At 40.5% G+C, this 17,500-nt stretch overlaps 1 protein-coding gene and 1 long non-coding RNA gene across 2 annotated transcripts in view; one reads left to right on the top strand and one right to left on the bottom strand.

Annotated features, from left to right (window-relative positions):
* LOC147030953 (uncharacterized) overlaps window positions 1–17,500 on the top strand; it is a 205,160-nt gene that overhangs the window by 134,965 nt on the left and 52,695 nt on the right. The window lies entirely within an intron of this gene.
* LOC147030954 (uncharacterized) lies at window positions 867–6,481 on the bottom strand. Its single transcript, XR_015056586.1, has 3 exons — window positions 6,345–6,481; window positions 6,063–6,122; window positions 867–2,099 (listed from the first exon to the last, which is right to left on the bottom strand). It is a non-coding gene; the product is annotated as an uncharacterized LOC147030954 (long non-coding RNA).

Raw genomic sequence — 17,500 nt, 5'->3', positions numbered from 1 at the left:
CCTCGTCAAACATTAAATTGACCAAACGCTGCTGTGGTTTAAGCTGGTCGAACAAGGTTTTGAGGTTGGAGTCCTGCTGACTACTAGCAAGCATCTGTTTTACCTTTTTTGTTGATGGTAGAATGATTAAGCCGCATCGACGAATCATTACCTTCGCAAACTTTGTTGCGAAGGTTATGTTTTGATCGCTGTGTATTTATTTATTTAATTGTGAATATGTGTTTGTTTGTTTGTTATTCGCATAACTCCAAATGTATTGAACTGAATCGCAGCAAATTTGGTGGGATGATTGGTTATTATCCGAGGACCATTTGATTAGATTTTGAGAGCGATCGGGTCAAAGGTCAAGGTCATGAAAAGGTCAAAATCATCTTTTTACCATAGCGCGGTCAATTTGTATCCAATTTGCATGCAACTACTGCCAAAATGTTCATAATTCAATGCCCCATCTTGTGATATGTGACATTACACAATGACGTAATAACCCTTATTAGCGGTTGGGAGTCAAAGGTGAGGGGGGGTCACGACATTGCAAAATGTGCGGTTTTAGTCATAACACGGTCAATTCTTATCCGATTTGCATGAAACCAACACCAAAATGTTGACTGTTCTGTTCCCCACACTCTAATACCAATTACAAAATTAAGAGTACAAAGGTCAAGGTCAAGGTCATGAAAAGGTCAAAATCGTCATTTTGCCATAGTGCGGTCGATTTTTCTCCAATTTGCATGCAACCAATGCCAAAATGTTGTGAATTCAATGCCAAATCTTGTGATATACGATATGACACAATGACGTCATTACCATTGTTAGCGGTTTGGGTCAAAGGTCAGGGGGGTGAACGACCTTTATTAACATAACGCGGTCAATTATTATACAATTTGCACGTAAGTAGATTCAAAATGTTTAGAATTCAATTCCCTATCCTGTGATGTGTAATATTTGATTTCTTATAATGTGACCAGTTGTCATCAGATTGACTTGACACCGACACCCAAAAAGGTCAGGGAGTTCATACAGAAATTGTACAATGTACGTGAATCAGTGTCAAACAGCAGGAAATTAAATGTTTTTAAGCCATCATAACACATATGAGATGGCAGATGTGGTATGGGATTAAATACCCTCACAATCAACGGTTTCTGGGGGGGGGGGGGCAAAATGTAGCGTTGGCGAAGGTATGCGCTCTACTGAGTGCCCGTTCTAGTTTTGTATGCACTGGGTGATATGTTGTGAAGCTGCATTGCAAAAATCATAGTATCAGTATCAAATCGGCGACGATCAAGGTTCGAACATAAGATGCAGCTGTGACAGAAGGAAGGTGAAATGAGGAAGCTCGTGTGCCTCAGTCATCCAACAGAGCTGGCTTATTACAAGCTGAAGAATTTCCTTGCTTGTGCATTCATAGATGTTTACCTGGTCAGTTATGGATGTAATCTGGGACCATTTTGAGAGCAGGCTGTTCTTCTGCAAAGGAAAAAGTCGTTTGGGCACCTCAATGCCATCTTTCTCAACTCCACTCAAGAATAGAAATCCAAAAGGTGAGTGAACTTGTTGGAAATGAAAGAACTGCTTGACAGTTTGTCCAGTAGCATCAGTTCTTGATAGGTAAAGGTTTTCCTGGTCTTTTATGCTGTTAAAGCCAGGAAAATAGGAGCTGATTTTAGCACAGAAGTGCTATCTTGGATATTGTCTGCAGCCTCATCAGCTGCCTGCATCTTCTTGGCTCTTGATTCTGACGTAGAAGATGATGTTGGGCGTGGGGCTGAGGTCACCTGCTTCAAAGCTAATTTCGGTACTCCAGGAAATATTGATGGGGGTTCTTTGGGTCGTTTGCCACCCCTAACTGACACCCCATCACAATTGAAATGTCTCACAAATATATATCTCCTTTAAGCACCTCAAGCTTTCTTTCTCATTTGGCATTGCCAATATCCATCTCTCCCTCTCCTCAGGATCTTTTGGGAAGGATATGACCTTTACATAAGGCGTCCCATCATAGTTTCCTCTACAATCAAAGCAGCTGCAACGACGTGGCATATTGTCACCAAAGCAGGAAACAACACAAAGATCCTGTGAGATCACCAGCTGGGCAGTTTCTGAAAGAGAAACATACAAAACATACATTAGTTAACGATGATAGAAATCAGAAAGTCGGTGCAGTCGGTGCACAATGTCATGTTTTGTCATTGACTTTACAAAAGTTTTCCTCTATGAGTTAGACACAAAAACAGGCAAAAAATACCAAAATTCAGTAATTTGACCTTTTGACCTTGAAGTGTTGAAAATGAAACTATTGAACTCGCCGTCCTCAAAACCCCCTATATGGATCCCGAGATCGTGTCTCAAGCCCTTCTAGAAGTCATTTTAGCCCCGGACTCAAGTTAATCCTTCAGACTCAAGTTACAAACCCCGAGATCGTGAGGTTCCAGTCCTTCTCTTTCGGAGTCTATGATGTATATACACATACGTGTGTGTGTGTGTGTGTGTGTGTGTGTGTGTGTGTGTGTGTGTGTGTGTGTGTGTGTGTGTGTGTGTGTGATTTATGGCATTTGATGTTTAGAAGTAGTGTATCTGGGAAAAAAAATGTTTTGATAGTCTTTGTCATCCTCATTATCACGTCTTACGCTGGTGAACAATCTAATGGTCTTAACACTGGGAAACAGTTGGCGACACCGGAAAATGGTTGGCATTACTCAGTCCTCATGACCTTGCCAAGAAGCTTATTCACAGGTCGGCAGACACTCACCATCGTGTTTTTGGTAAATGTTCACGTGCACGTCCCTCTGTCATCATCTCATAATGATGCTTCAGAATCTTTTCAAAATTTGCCTTCTGTATCTCTCACCCTCAACCTTGAGCATTTATCGAGGCCATTGACTATTGGATAGGCTGATAGGACTTGGTGCTCTTCATTATGTTGCATTGAAACAAGTGCAGAAACGAAACTTTCAATTTGTTCCTCCCATTATTTCAAGTCCATTTCATTCCAAAATGCAATGATCTGTGAATTATGATTCACCGAGCTTTTCTATTGTTGCATTTTGAAGCTGGGTGAATCATCATTTTGAAGAGAAAAAAAACCTTCTTCAGAATCATCTTGAACCATGTTGCATTTTAAGCAAGAAGTCGGCAGTTTTGATATAATAGGTGCCACGGCCAAAAAAATGTGGCACCGGTGTTACTGCAAGGTGATGCTCAGGCTTGGTTAGCAACTGGCACCCACGGACTTCTTATAATAACCTGGACCAGCAACAGCCTCTGTCGACTGAAGTCAGAGGTCGACTGAAGTCGCCATGTTGCGTTGCCAATCCGAATTCACACATTGAATATATTAATCTGTGCCGAATTTCTCGCTGGAAACAACATTTTTGTCCAGCTTAATAAGAAGAACAGGATTTTCATTTCACTAACAACAGTCTCCGCCACCCATTATCACGACCAAGCTAATATAAGCTTTGCAGCACAAATCAATAAGGTGAGTGAGTACGAGGTGTCACAATTCTCATGAATGATTATCATATCATATGTCATATGATCTGATGATAATATAATCAGTGTAATGTGTTGATGATATAATCAATGTAATGTGTATAGCTAACCCCCTATGGCCTATAATATTTGTATTATTATAGGCCATTAGGCAGTCGCTTTCAGCTACCCCCTATAATAACAGGCCTTATGTCCTATAATTAATGATATATTGACCAATCATCAAAACATTGAACAGACATCGGACAACCTTAATAAATATGATCTATAATCTACAGACTAACCTATGGCCTCCTATTAATATGTATATATTATAGAGGGTATCTTTCTGTAGTAGATCGAAGCATATTGAACCAGTACCAGTCTCATTAATGTTTTCATGATTGATCAATATAATATAGGCCATAGTGGGTAGCTTAAAGCTACCCCCTATGTGAGTAGCTTAAAGCTCCCCTCTATGGCCTATAATATGTTGATAAATCATGAAAACATTGAACAGACATTGGACAACCTTAATAACCATGATCTATAATCAACACACCAATGAGACTGGTTTAATATGCATTGACCTATAGAAGATGACGATCAACTATTATAATCGCAGTTGGTTGAAACATAAGATATGTCGAAACCTAGGAGAAACACTTCAATGCAAATGGTTAGTAAACTATTGATGTGCAAATAGGATCAGTTTACTGATTTTTTTTCCTGATGGGTTTATCTTTCAATCCAGTGTTCATGGTTCGAACAACATGGTGGAGACAAACCTTTGTATAGCACTCACAGATGTGCTGTATGAGAGAAAAAATTGAATTCTAGACGCCTGGAAAACTCATTTCCAGCGTATTCCTGGATAATATCGTTTTTTTCACATTTTCTTTCAAATTATCGACTGTACTTTGCCATCATTTAGATTGTTATACTGGTGTTTAGCGTTCAAATTGTAACTTCTTAAAATAATACTCTAAAAATAGATTGACGATTGAAAGAGAAAAGAAAGCATCAATAATCGCATTCTTACCGATGAAAGGTGCATGTGGAGTTCTTCTCAGACTTATTATTGCATCCGAACGCCACGCAATGTGGCATTTTTACGTTTACCGGTTCAAAATACTGGCAAAATAGTTAAAACTCTTAATGCATCTACAAGTTTTTTGAATTGTGCGCGACTAGCAAGTGACAACGCAACATGGCCGCTGAGCCATTTCCGGTGACTTCAGTTCTCACTGCTGCGAGTAGATGGCATTGCTGGTCCAGGTTATTATAAGAAGTCCGTGCTGACACCATGTTGTGCAGGGATAACCATGTAAATTACTGGAAAATCTTAGGCCCTCATCTGGTGACAAACAACTATTTTAGCAAATACCTATAACTGAGCATTGGTTCTGAAAAGTATACACTGGTGAAGGTGACATGCATACAGGTGAAGCAAAGTACCCTCAAATCTGATGTATAAATTAACCAATTAAGTTGCAGATCCTGTTGATGTTGGAGCAAAGGGAGGAGATGATTTCATGTAAAGATTTCATTGCATGGACAAGGTTTTTTTTTTTTAAATCGGGTGAGGCGTGATGCCCTGAGGTCTGAAGAATAAAAGCGGCTAAAGTGAAATCTACAGAATACCTCAAAAAGGCACACATATGCACAAGACAGACAGTATTGTACCACATACGTTTCATCAAACTGCCTCCATTACCTCCTGAGATATGGGCTGGAAGCTAAAAACGTAACGGGCTTGCGGAGTGGTGGGAATGATGGACAGGCGGGTGGACAGAAACGTCCACAACAATATCCCTTAGCCCAAATGGGCTGAGGGAGAAAAGAAATGATGGTTTGCAGGCTAACGTCACTGTAAGGTCACAGTGATGGCACACCGTGGAAATGGAAACATGACATAAAAGAAGTACAAAGGCTTGGATTGTGATATTGCATTTAAACCTCTCGGGCCCTCGCTTGCTCTTCCCTGCGTATTCTGAAACAATCCCTATGGCAAGTATTTTTTTTCCCTACAATCCCCATGGCAAAATCCAACAAGTTGTTTTTATGTCAAATTATGTAAAAGTAACTTTAACATATGATGCTGAATGTAACATGTGAGTCATCGAACAACTTTTGCTTGTTAGATTATTTTTTTGTATTTAATCTTCTTGAGGTCAGAAATTTACTTTAAAACTACGTCTGCACAGTTTATTGACACACACATACACATGTAAATTGATAATACAATGGGGATTGTTCAAGTCCGATGGTATTACTTCTCGCTTGTGGGAAATTTAAGCTAAAAATTGTTTTTTATTCAACGAAGTATAATGGACATCATTTTACAATGTACATCATGAAATAACCATGCCACGAGACTGGAGGAGAAAGGGAGGTGGGGGTGTACTCGGTCGTTTGCCAATGCCTTTCCAGCAATTGTGATAAAAAATATCAGGAAGTTTTCCATGGTATGGGCACAGAATGGCCAAATCTTTTGTTTTTTTGAAAAGGTATCATGAGCTCATTAACATGCACAATCAAATGCAAGTAAAAACAACCGGCTTAACATCGTATTGAAAAGGATTGCTTACTCTTTGATGCGACGCCATGACTGTGGAAGGAGCACCAGACTGTCCCTGTATCATAAGGTCCTGTTTATAAATGTGGAGAAAAGATGAGTTATGATATATAATAATTGCATTCAAAAATGGATTTCTTGGGATCTATCTGTTAACATTTTTTTTTCTTATAAAAAAAAAACTGCTCCATCTCTGAATTGTATCACCATGGCAACGTGTTTGCAAGAGTTTAGAACTACTTTATAAAAACGGACTGAAAAGTGTTCTTTCGTACAAGTGTCAGATCTGACTCACTAAGTGTAGAGCTCCCGAGTTCGAGGCATCGTCCCTGACCGAGGATTTTCTTTATCGTGACTGAGGTTGAGAGGTTTTCTTTTCATCTGCACTCCCAGGCAGCTGCGAGGTGTGGCAATTGCCTTCACACTTAAAATGGCATGTTTCTCACACCATTATAAAAAGAAAAAAAAGCATCATTATACCTCAAAGTGCCCTTGAATTACAATACAGAGTTCAAATAGAAAATTGTTCAGTGTTATTTGCATTTGTCACCCAATTTAACTTCATAAAACTTCAACAATATGTGATGGGGGTTATCGTAAAATCCAACTGGCAACCTTGACATATTATAGAATGTTAAATTTGAATATTTTTCTTCTTCTCCAAGTTTTCAATAATTTTAAATTTAATGTTATTTTTCTGCATTTTCTTCAACAGTTTGAAGTAAAAAAATTTTTTATACATATTCCTTCAAAAATAATTTAACCTTTCAGTCGCACAATTACTATCTCCGTGTTTGGCCGCGCAAATGTATCGATATCCTTTCGTACTTTACCGCAAATTGCACGAATGCTTTGTCCCCACTTGCGAATTTGTGGCATGTTCATACTCTGCGTCTCTATTCACAAGTTGTGCCAGAACCAGGAAAGGATTCATCAACTACAACAGCACAGTTTCTTTAATTCTCATGATGAAACGTAACTATCATGAAGTAAATGCTGAGGCAGCGTTCCATTTCTGCTCCAATGCCCTTGCATGTTCGGCTCACTCTCTTGAGTTGTTGTACAACAGCTGCCATGTTAGTTCCGACTTCCTATCACACACTTTTTTTTTTTACACTGACTGCCATTACTCACAGCTGCCACAAACAATTTCAGTGTTGTTCCCAGTGTGTCCTTTAACAGTGAACAACTCCCAAGTGATGATAAACTTTGCTGGCTTGAAGCTCTGTCCTGCATTATCCCACAAACATCGACGAATGGTAAGCTGCCAAAGCATTGCCATTGTGATGATTCGGAGGCAGAGTCTCCTGTGACAAAAAGGAGTTCATTCTGCAGACATCCATTCAAGCCTTGAGTCGCTGTACCGCCATTACGCACACAGGTGTACTATTCTCTCAAGTAGTTCCACCGATGTATTACGTCATCGTACAAATACCAACTCGACAAAACTTTGTCATGACAGCCATCACTTCCTGGTTTACACAGTGTCACATGACTCTCTAATCAAGCACAACGTGGATTTGCATTTGTTGCAACTTGCATGCTCGGAATTAGCAAGCACATCAAATTACACTGAACAACAAATTTCAAAAAATTTTTTTTTACTGGAGATGTGTAAAGTGATTAAGACTAATTTGGGTACGCTGATTTCAAAAATCATAACCGTTTTGCTGTATCACGTCAGGATTTTCAGGAACAGAAATATTCCCATTGCCTAGAAGTCAGGATTTCAATGAAATTTACATATGTCTTTAACATGTCTATTTCGTACAATTGTTGTTAACTTGTGTTATATTTCTTTCTTTCAGATAAAGATGAGTAGGCGTTCCTGTACCAATCATCCTGACAACTTCTGTTATGTCTGTGGTCGGTATACCAAAAAAGATCAACAGCGAAGTATATTTACAGCAGTGAAAATGAAGGCCGCCTACTTTCACTACTTCGGGTGTAAGGTGGGGGACCAAGAACAGAGCTGGGCACCACACATCTGCTGCACAAGCTGTCACACAACCTTGACTCAGTGGTTGGTGGGCAAGCGCGCGAGCATGCCATTTGCGGTGCCCATGATATGGCGTGAGCCGCAGAATCATCATGATGATTGTTATTTCTGCTGCACAAGCATCGCCGGCTTCAACAAGAAGAATAAAGGTCACATCAAGTACGCTGACTGCGTCTCTGCTCGTAAACCTGTGCCTCATGATGACGAGAACCCCGTTCCAACACCTCCAGCTGATCAGAACATAGCTGTAAGCAGTGGTGAAGAGGATGGTGATGATGAACCTTTTGAACCCGACACTCAAGAATCACACCTTCTGAACCAGGGAGACTTAAATGATCTTGTAAGAGATCTCTCGCTGTCAAAGGCGAAGGCAGAGCTGCTTGGATCAAGGCTGCAGCAGTGGAATCTACTTGAACCTAACACCAAGATATCCTTGTTCAGAGCACGTCACAGAGACATGGCTGAGTTCTTTGAGATGGAAGACACGATGACATTCTGCAGTGACATCAACGGTCTGTTGAAAGAACTTGGGTGTGATCACGATCCTGCAGACTGGCGCCTCTTCATCGACTCGGGAAGAACAGCTTGAAGGCTGTTTTGCTCCACAATGGCAACGAGAAACCATCAGTCCCACTGGCTCACGCGTTCGGCATGACAGAGACCTATGAGACTATGCGGCAGCTGCTTGATTCCATCAAGTACAATGACTTCAACTGGCACATCTGCGGAGACTTGAAAGTGGTGGCGCTGTTGTTAGGGCTGCAGTCAGGCTACACGAAATACATGTGCTTCCTTTGTCTCTGGGATAGCAGAGACGACAAGAATCACTGGACGAAGAAAGATTGGGAAGAGCGAAAAGAGCATGTACCTGGTCGACACAACGTGAAGCATGTCGCCCTTGTCGACCCAGCCAAGGTTTTCCTTCCACCACTCCACATAAAGCTCGGCTTGATGAAAAGTTTTGTACGGGCAATGGATCTGAATGGGCGTGGGTTTTTATACCTCAAGGAAAAGTTTGGCAACACCTTGTCGGAGGCCAAGATCAAGGCTGGTGTCTTTGTTGGACCGCAAATCCGACAGATTATGAAGGACGAAACTTTTCCGACAACTCTAAACCCCAAAGAGCTGGCAGCGTGGAGGAGCTTCAAAGCTGTGACGGACAACTTCTTGGGGAACGAGCGCGCGGACAACTATGAAGAAATAGTGCAGCAGCTGCTGGAGTCCTTCAGGAAACTTGGCTCCAGGATGTCCCTGAAAATCCATTTCCTACACCAGCACCTGAACTTCTTCCCTGACAACTTGGGAGCAGTCTCGGACGAGCACGGCGAGCGATTCCACCAAGAGATTTCACTCATGGAGACGCGTTACCAAGGGCGGCACAACCCGAACATGATGGGCGATTTCTGCTGGTTCCTGCATCGTGAAACTGACACAGAGCAGCACAAACGCAAAGCCAAATGCATAAAGCATTTTTAATTACATTCTAGTGGAGTTTTTCTGTAATTTCTATAATTTTGAAGAATTCATGATGAAATAAATGAATAAATGAATTTTTGTAAATTTCATTGAAATCCTGACTTCTAGGCAATGGGAATATTTCTGTTACTGAAAATCCTGACGTGATACAGCAAAACGGTTATGATTTTTGAAATCAGCGTACCCAAATTAGTCTAAATCACTTTACACATCTCCAGTAAAAAAATTTTGTTGTTCAGTGTTATCAGCCAATGTATTCAGTGCTCAAAACATTGAGTTTCGATGCAAAATATATAGATGGCATCATGATGTCTTTGTTTCACTTTCCAGTGCCCAGAGCAAAGGGAATGAGTATAAAAATGTAGTCCTTGGAATGGAAATGAACACCTTCATTCCACATCAGTCTGGTTTAATCTCATAGAACTTATTATTCATGACAAGATATTGCCTTTAGAAATACATGTTAATAATTTAGTACATTATTTTTTGGCCAAATAAAGGACAGTGTTTGCTCTGTTTCCTGTTAACTTTGCCTATTCAGCGAAACAGATGAGTGAGTTCATGTTGCGTACTTTATCAAACGTCCTCAACTACCTTTCTAGCATTATTGGTACTCTTATTCTGTGTCGTCTGGTATGCTGTGAAGAATGATGAATTAGGTGGAATTAAAGATTTCACTGTCCTAAATAATGATCACAACATTAAATTATTTATAACTTCCCAGCAGGGGTACCCGGCGTCACACGGTGATGTTCTAATCCTGTTGGCATTTTGAAGAAATCAAATTTTCTTTTTTTGTTTCTATTTTTTTATGGGGGCCAAAAACATTTCCCTACACCCACTAACGAATTGGGTTGGGGATCATTTAATATCACATTTCACAGAGCTAACTACAAAAGCTTAGGCACTCAATTGCAATTAAAAAAGAAAAATCCCCCAAATACAAATTTTCAATTTTTTTTTTCTTTTTTGCCTGAAACACTCCTTGGTACTCACCGATGAACCTCTGAAAGTTTGACAAGGATCCGTTTGGCCATCTCTGAGAAAAATGACAGACAGGCAGATAAACACAAACAAACATCTCTCTGAAAGCATAACATAATTTAATTTTTGCTGCATCAAACAAAGTGAGGATTTCTCCAGCAGTCCTTTGAAGCCATTACAAACTGTGATGTAATAGGAACACACCCTCTTATACTTGCTTTCCCCTCGACACCTTATCATTCTTGTCATTAACATTCAAGTCTTTATAATACACATTTACTATCCATATTTTTGGTTGTTTCTTCAAAAACATGGAAAGATTAAAATTCTACTTGCAGGGTACCCATCTCCAACGGGTTTCTTCAGATGTCTCACTTTCGCTGGCGGAGCGAGGCATCAATGTGTGTTCCCTCTCTCGTATGGACGTTAAACTGGGCATCCAATTTGTCAGCATTAGTTGGTGGTCGTTAAAGATCCAATGGTGTCATTCGTGAGCTATCGTCGACACACTGGCCAAATTCCAAATTCTTCCTGGAACCGACAGGAGGCATTGCATCAGCTGCACAGCCACACTCCCAGCAATGATGCAAGCCAGTAGCCACATGCTGCACACAAAATGAAATGAGCAAACCAAACACACCCACTCTACGAGACAATTACAGAAGCACAGTGGTTGTATCACAAATCAGGTAAAACCATTTTGATATCATGGAAGCAGACAAAAAGAAAAAAAACATTGTGGCTTCTCATGTTTAAACTCTTCTGCAGGACAATGTTCCATTGCCTGACTACAGTACTGCACAGTAATCTAAGCCTGGTGTTGGCTTTGCAGTTAGGGTGGCTGGCTTTGGTTCTTAGGGAAATGAGTTTGAGCCCCTGTCCAATGTTGAATTAACACCAGGTGGGGCTGACTCAGCCTGTCATCCTTCTGAGGTCGGCAAAATGAGTACCAGTGTACTGGTAATAGGGAAATTGCATCAGTGGCACAGCTGTGCGCTCAGCCAATGATGCTATCTGCAGCTTTATGCTGCATATGAATGAGGAGAACATCATCTGCTGTGCCAAACAACCTCAAAAGGATGAATAAAAAGAAAAGTCGAGCTAAAATGTCATTTTGTGAAATCATGTGAACTTTTCCCTTTCCTTTTAATGCCAATGGACATAGTGACATAGTGTACCATGTACAGAGGTTTTAACAAGCGAGATGGTTTCCTATATCGATATACGCAGAGTAAACACAGTTGTATCAAAATATTTATTACGACCTTTAATACGCGACTTTCGAAATGACGAATGAATGCTAACGAGGTCTTTGGCGCATGCGCTGTGTGTGTTTACAGTGACGGTTTTGCAAGCCGGGGCACTTTCAACCTGCCGTCACAAGCACAAAATCAAGTCAAATAGCCATTTAAACATAATTATCAGCATTTCAATGAAAGAGTCGCAATTTCAAAATGGTTGACCATAATTGTTGTTTCTGGATGCAAATCACTCACAAAACATAGGAAATACAAGACATATCCATTCCTATCATTTTTTTCTCATATAAGCCAGTGGCAGCAGTGGCACCCACACACAGACACACACTTCTCCTTTTTGCAATAGATGCCAAAATCGAACACAATTTTTGTTGTGGTCCCAGAACCAAACAAAGCAATATATTTAGAACAGCCCTCACAGCTCCATCTCCCCCTCCTCTATACCACAAAAGTGATTAATAGTAAACATAATCCTTTTTTAAATTTGATTTTAAACGTTCCCTGCTCATTTACAAGCCCCAGATATGTCCTTCCCATCGGTATTCAGAAACAACCAAACCAGATAAGGTGTCTCCCCCAAACTCTTTTGTTGTGCAGAGGCATGGCCCAACTTTCTCTCAAGTACTTTTCCAAGTACTTTTGGCTTCTTTTCGAAACTCTGAGCCATTTTAGGTAACATTCCTTTCCTCTCACGCACGATAGCAGTTCACATGCCCCATAGATCGCTATCGTAATTATGGTTATTGAAAGCGCATCATATCACAAGGACAATGTATGAAGCATAAATAGCATGGGGAGCAACCTAATTCTCTTCTCATGAATACATTACATTGATGGTAGTTATTCAAAGGATCAGCCATCAGCCTAGAAAGGCCATCTGATGCCAATTGTCCATAATAGCAAGATTGGAACTTCTCTGGACCTGAACCCACCTGGGAATAGAACCGAGCTCCACATCTCCATTCGCATGACTGAATCTCAACAAATATTTAATTATTACTGAATGTTTCTATGGTATAAATAACATAAAAAGAACCCTTGGATATTTTATTGACACATGCCACATTGTAATTATTGAATGCTTTTCAGAGGCATATCCGGGCAAGACTTGAATTGGCACGATAACTAAATCCTGATGCACAGATCACCACAAACTGCAACTCCACACTGCTGTTACTTGCTGAACTGCATAACTTTTGTAAATCAGGCAGTAACTGCACTTCTTGTAGCTGTGGATGGTTTAATGGGCCATCACTGCGTAGTGCAGGTGGAGTGAACAAAGTTAGATTCAAAACTTTTACACCCTTTAGGTCCATCATGGAAAAAATTGGAACCCACAAGCTTATGCTTAATAATCAAGAGTAATAATCATTTCTCTGATCTCTTTTTGCTGGACAACCAACATGGCCATCAATGCGGAAAAAGAGGCTGTTCCAGCATATTTGTCAGGCTGTTTTCCACACTTTTTGGCCTAGTTCCTAGGCAAGACTGGTAAGTGGAGATGTTAGAGGAACTGTGCGGGTATGATAGAAATCTCCAGTGGAGATGTGGCAGAAGATTACAAAATGACCGCAAATCTTAGTGAAGCAATATAACTATGATGATGAGATTAGATGTGCCATCCTCTTTACAGAGTGTTTGTGCTGCTGAAGCAGTTCTTTGGCAAGATTTATCCTGGGTGGTTTGCCATTGCCATGCCATATTCATAATAAATAAATAATAGTCAGTAGGCATGAAAGGAATTTGGCATTCAGCCAGCAGTCTACTCTTCGCAAAGGACACCGTGGGATCTCTAACGTTCACCAACTAATGCTGACAGACGGGTCGTCAAGTTTAACATCCATCCGGGGGACGGCACACACTGATGAATGTGAAACACGTTGATGGGTCTGGATTCTCAATCAGGCTAAACAGCTCTCAGCTATCCTGCTGGTCCTGTCCATCTATAATAATAATAATGTGTGTGTGTGTTTGTGTCAGTGTGTGTATCTCCATAACAACAAAACTATGAAACCTCAAGGCCAGAAACCTTGCACGCATACTAAGGGAACTCCAAGGGAGTGCATTAATTAAAACTGGGTATTTGGGTAAATTTAAACACACCTTTTGAAGATAATTAACGGGGTGCTCATCATGAAAAAACCCAAAAAAGCCTTAGCAAGATGGCGCCATGCCATCTTAATCAGCCCTTGTCATCTTGCAGGGGTGTTAAGCCGCCATTTTGTTTCGGTCTGCTCAAATATGCCTCGACTTGGAATAGGCCACAATGGTTTCTGCACGGCACAGCGCTCAAATTTTTTTTCACATTGCTCACTCATATAATCGAATGCCTTATCTTCATACCTATGAATCAGTGTATACATTGCTTTTGTAGGTGCCATTGTTTTCCAATTAGGAGCTTGGAGTGACGATTCTTCAAAATCAAAGCAAATGAGACTGTTTGTTTGTTTGTTTGTGATGCTATTTCTCTGAGCTCCCAATGTTAATCGTGACAAAACTTTGTAGGATCACATTTTTCCCACGATGCAGCTTACTCGGAGTTTTAAACTCATTTTCTCATAATTCATAACTTATAAACACACGAACCACCACCTGCCGCCATTTCCCAGGGTATATATACAATGCTTTATAAAAAGCCAAAATTTTTCACATTTCAACCTGGATACCTTTATAATTGGTGAGATGATGATGAGCTCTGACAGTCAAATATGGTATCACATTTGAAAATAACTTAATTAAGATGTTACAACGATCGGTAAGATCGGCAAAGCAGGAGTCATGTAACCTCTGAAATGCACTCACCCCTATTTATTCAAAATTGAAAATAGTACAAACACAACCTATACATTGATTTAAAGGTACTTTTATTGCTTTTACTGCAATGCCAGGTACCTTTGCTAGTGAATAATAATACAAGTTCCCTCATACAAAGAACTTCAAATGAAGAGGAGGCCATTACACCCATCAAAGCATGCCCTGGTGTTGCCAACCTATTGTTGTTTATTCCTGCTCTATCCTTTTCAAATGCTGAGCCTCAAGCAAGGAAGTAGCACATACCATCTTAAAAGTCTTTGGTATGATGACTCATCTGGGATTCGAACCGCCAGCCTCCCGGACTCAGAGGAGACACTCAAACCATCACCTTCACAGAGTCTGGTGATTCGTTCACTTTAATGAATGAAGATTTCATGGAATTCACCAACAATGAAGTTTTGAATATCTTCAAAAACATTCTTTCACATTTTGTACAACTTCAACAAATTGGCATTCGTTCATTTGAATCCGACCTTGGAAGTTTGGAGAGGGACAGCAAAAGTGAACTGGTGTGGTTCACGCAGATAACTGCGATTCCAAATTGTGCCGAACAAATTGCAAAGAACACTGTTCGGGCCTTTTGCATCGTATCTTTGTCACCGTAACTTTCTGCAACTGAGTACTGGAAATATCGAGATAAACACATTCACAGCTTCATGCCACTCAACCAAACGTGTTACACGGAATAACTTTTTGGACTAGAATGCTGATTTCCAGTTCACTTTTCAGTGATAAACTGATGCGGAACAACAAATCGATTTGCTGAAGCATTTAAGAAGAAACAATGTGCTTGAATTGCCCCCCCCCCTCCCCTCGTGTATTTCAAGTTTCCACTCGATCACTGGCATGATTGACAAGAAGATTAATGGAATAACTTGTGCAATGCATAAACAAGCCAGTTGGACATGTCTTCCTGACAATGGCTTCAACTCTTCTGAATTGGCCACTCAATATGGAACATCCATCATATCCCTGACCTCTCCATCAATGCAGTCCAGACCCTTTCTTGTTAGTTTCAAGAATGGATTTGGTCGTTCCAATCAGATCTTGCAGTAAGTAACACGCAAATGGCAGAAACCACGATTGTAAAAAAAAAATAAAATAATTCTCAAACAACTTGCCATTAATAAATATCTGACAAACGCTCAGTTGTTTTTGTGGAACATTCGGATCTTTCCACTACAAAAACCGTGTCAAATTATGCTTATTTTATTTCCATCACAATAAATTCAATGATGAATTGCCCAATCTTTTTGATTACTGCGTTTTATGTTTGCCAGCTGATGTATGTGGCATTTTTCTGGAGCTGTGAGGAGATGTTGATTGAGCTTGCTGTCAACTGCATCAATGCTGAATTTCAATGCAGCATTTAAATTTTCTGCATCTCTATCAGTGGGAGAGAATTATTCTTTGATGCCTCTATGATCTCTATATTCCAAGTTGCCAATCTTTTTCCAGGCATGATTGACAAGAAGATTCAGGGCATAACTCTTCAGTTGCAGAAAGTTTTGGTGACAAAAACACTGCATTATGTTCGAATCAGTGCCTTACCAACAGCAGTTAAAAACCACAGAACAGAAATGATGAACAGGAAAGTAATGATGGCCTATATCGGGTCACGTGTGACATTGACGGACCTCTGCTAGCTTGTACATGCTGCTGCGTTGGAGCGTGGGGAGTAACTGCTGAAATATATCTGACCGGGTTCTTCCTGACATCTTTGTTCTTTGTTCCTTTCACATTTCATTCTAATTTTTGATATAATTATTATAATCATTTTTTCCATAATTCTCTTTATTCATTCTAATTCTTGCTTTTTCTTCTCTTTCATCTCTTTTACTCTATTTCTCTCTTTCATTATCTATCTCACTAAGGAGAAGTGAATTCTTGCAGCAATTTTTCTGTTCGGCTCACTTGGCTGTGCCTGGATGGGTTTGAGGGTTGTGGAGTAGCGGCTGAAACCCGAATCCTATCCAGGTTCCTCCTGAGGACTCCATCTTTGCTCTTTACTTCTTCGGGTTCCTTCTTGGTCTTCCATTTCATTTGAACTGGCTCTCACCCGCATTAACCATTAAGACAATGTGATTTCCAAAAATCGAAACATTGGCTGCTGCTAATAACAGTAAAGTAAAATAACAATAAGTAAAATAAAAGTAAAGTAAATAACAGTAAAACAGGAAAGGGTAACAAGAGTTAACGGAAAATACATGGCAACATCTTCTTAAAAGGAATACATTCATTGAAAATAGATAAATATTTACAAAGGACAACAATTCAAAAGGGTAATGATAATAATGAAATAAATAAATCCTCCAGTAGAAGTACCTCTTCACACAGACTCAAATACAGACAAAAGGAAAACAAAATAAAAAGAAAACCCCTCCTTTTAAGTATTCTTGTACTTAACTTAGCGCAGAGCTGGTCTTTGTGGAACTTAGAATTGAGGCGCTTCCATTCGCACGTGCAGACGCGCGCAACAAAATGGTGCCTCGTTGCTTCTCTCGTAGCAGGACAAATGCAGGCCAGGCAATCCATGAGTGGCACTCCACACCAAGGCTCAGAGACCCAGTGCAATGGCTTCGTGTGCCGATCGTCCTCACCGACCCAACCAAGAGCCAAAGGCCAGCACCTTGCTTCACCACGCGAGCCAAATCGCCTCAACACGAATACAAGGATCGTGCCGTCCTTGGCGTGCGCTTACCCTCCATTCTTGCCTCTTCAAAACAATGCACAACCCACGCTTCCTCTCGATCATGCCTATATAGCCTCCCTTCCGGGGCGTGGCCTGCTCGCACGAAACCTGGGAAAGCGCAGCTTCTGCATGCTCGACTAGCTTCTGACATCACGCCCATCAATCATCAGCATCAGGGGTGTGACTTTGCTTGTTGTCACTCTTTGAAGGTGGGGCTTTCTGCCTAC

Source organism: Eptatretus burgeri, chromosome 3 (genome assembly GCF_056783735.1).
Source record: "Eptatretus burgeri isolate ZD-2024b chromosome 3, Ebu_testis_v1, whole genome shotgun sequence".
NCBI lineage: Eukaryota > Metazoa > Chordata > Myxini > Myxiniformes > Myxinidae > Eptatretus > Eptatretus burgeri.
This window is presented reverse-complemented; position numbering and strand designations above follow the sequence as displayed.